At 77.0% G+C, this 2,500-nt stretch overlaps 1 non-coding gene across 1 annotated transcript; it reads right to left on the minus strand.

The window, feature by feature from the left end:
- Nucleotides 1-1,177: 1,177 nt before the first annotated feature.
- On the minus strand, nt 1,178-1,330 carry LOC137758157 (5.8S ribosomal RNA). Its single transcript, XR_011072822.1, has one exon. It is a non-coding gene; the product is annotated as a 5.8S ribosomal RNA (ribosomal RNA).
- Nucleotides 1,331-2,500: the final 1,170 nt, after the last annotated feature.

The following is a 2,500-nucleotide window of genomic DNA, read 5'->3' on the forward strand; positions in this document are numbered from 1 at the left end:
GCGAGGGGCGGGGAGAGGAACGCGCGGAGGGGCGACGGGACGGGAGCACGAGCCGGCGGCCACGGGACGGACGGACGCGCGGGGCGGAGAGCGGGCGGGGCCGGGAAACGCACCGACACCCGAGCGCGGCCCGGAGGCGGCGTCGTCACGGAGGAGAGAGGACGGGAGACGGGGGGACGGGAGAGGAGAGAGGAGAGGAGAGGAGAGGAGAGGGGGACGGACAGGAGAGGAGAGCGGCGGACGGCGTGGAAGGCACGGGGGTGTGGTGGAGAAAACCCGGCGGTCGCCCCCCGACCGCCGGGCCCTCCTTCACCCCGCGCCTCCTTCCACGCCCGACCGACCGAGCGACTCACTCCCACCCACCCACTCACTCTCTCTCTCTCTCTCGCGCCGCCAACGCCGCACACCGCGTCCTCCACGCAGCCGCGAGACGCCCCCGCCGCGACGAGCGACGGACGCCGAGCGCCCCGGTCCACCCACCCACAGACGCCCACCGCGGGCTCGGGAGCTGGCACGGAGCGCGGCGCGGCCGCAGCCCGGGGGAAAGCGCGCGGCGGCAGGCGACGCCGCGGCGTCCCGCGGGTCGCCGCCGGGGCACGCATCCCCGGGGCGCGGCCGCGCACGCACGACTCGGCCTCGGCCCGAGCCGCCCGCCCCGACACGGCGAGGCGAGGCGGCGGGGGCGGGCACGGACCCCGGACGCGCGGCTCGGGGCGCCGCGGAGGAGGCGGGCCGGACGTCCGTCGCCGGGACGCCGCCGCCGCCGGGGGCGGGCGGCGAACGACGGCGGAACGGACGCGGCCCCGCCACGCCACCACAGCGGGCCCCGGCCGCGAGGGCGCGGGACCGTCCCCGCCCACCGACACCCCGTGGGTACGCCCAAAGACCGCTTGCGGCGCGAGGGCGCTTCCCGAAGGGGACCGACCGCGGAGGCCAACGGCCAGGGACCTCGTCGCGAGCTCTCTCTCCCTTCTCTTCCCTCTCGCGGGCAGCGGGCCCCCCCGTGGCCTCAGCACGAGGCGGAGGGGGTGGCGCCGCGTCTGCACTTAGGGGGACAGAGGGCCCCGGCGGCCCTGCGAGGAAACCCCCAGCCGCGCCACCCCGGGAAGGCGCGCGCGCGAGCGCACACACACGCAACGCACGCGCGCACACCCCCGGGGGGCGATTGATCGTCAAGCGACGCTCAGACAGGCGTAGCCCCGGGAGGAACCCGGGGCCGCAAGTGCGTTCGAAGTGTCGATGATCAATGTGTCCTGCAATTCACATTAATTCTCGCAGCTAGCTGCGTTCTTCATCGACGCACGAGCCGAGTGATCCACCGCTAAGAGTCGTACGAGTTTGGTTTCTTTGCGTTTCGGCGGGGTCCCCGCCGGTGGCACGGCACATCCCCCGGAGGGGTTGCCTCTGGCCGGCCAAGTCAGACAGAAAACAGCAGACCGGAGGGGCCGGAAGGTTTCACGACGGGGCGCCCGGCACCGACCCGCAGGCGGGGCGGGCTCGGACACCCCACAGGCGCCCGGGGGGTTCCCACCTCACCCCCCCCACCCCGCGAGGGACGCGGGGCCCGCACTCACGCGGCACACGGGCCCGGCCCGCACCACGGCCGCCGGGTAGCCCCCTCCCGACGGCCGCGGCGGGGAGGACCAGTGGCGCGCGGCGCGGTGCCCCGGCCCCGTGGGGGTGGGGGTGGGAAAGCGGAGTCTGGGGGAGAAGGGAGGGGGCCTCCCGACTCCCCGCGGGCCCGACCGCCCCGACCCCAAGGCGGACGGGCGACCCCCCCATGGGTCTTTAAACCTCCGCGCCGGGACGCGCTAGGTACCTGGAGAGGGGGAGGCGGGCGAGGCGGGGGGGACGGAGCGCCCCACGCTCGCCGCCGCCGCCCCGACAACCGACCGACACGCTCTCCGCCCGCGCCCGCCCGCAGCACGCGGGGCCTCGGCGCTACCGGCCCGTGACACGGGGCCCCGGCCGGGCGCCGGGCCGACCGCCACACGAGACAACCACTGCCACCGCCCGACGAGGCCCCCACCGTGTCCCCCAAGCCGGGCGGAGACCTCCCGCTCGCGCCCGGGCACGGGCGCGGCCCTCTTTTCTCCTAAACCCCAACCCCGCCCCCCCACCCGGGGCCCTTGCCCCGCACCCGCGTCCCGGGCCCCCTTATCGCCACCGAGGGCGGTAAGGGAGGCTCCGACGGGAAGCGGGGGAATGAGCGGGCAGGGGGCACACGGGGGGGGAGGGCGGGAAAGAGAGAGAGCCCGACGGACGACGGAGGAGAGGCCCCAGGCTCGGAGGACAGGCCGAGGCGAACAGCGAGGGGGCGGAGGGCCCGGAGCGGAGGACCGACGGCCGGGAAGGAACCGGTCCAGGGCCGGCGGCGGGAAGGCGACGGGGCGGGCGAGCGGCCCCACGGTGGAGCCGCCGCCGCCACGCCACCCATCCCGAGACGCACCGGAGGCTCCGCGCGGGGGAAGCGGTCGCGAACGGGGGGGCGTGACCGGCG

The sequence above is a fragment of the Eschrichtius robustus genome, unplaced genomic scaffold, assembly GCF_028021215.1.
Source record: "Eschrichtius robustus isolate mEscRob2 unplaced genomic scaffold, mEscRob2.pri scaffold_703, whole genome shotgun sequence".
Taxonomy (NCBI): Eukaryota; Metazoa; Chordata; class Mammalia; order Artiodactyla; family Eschrichtiidae; genus Eschrichtius; species Eschrichtius robustus.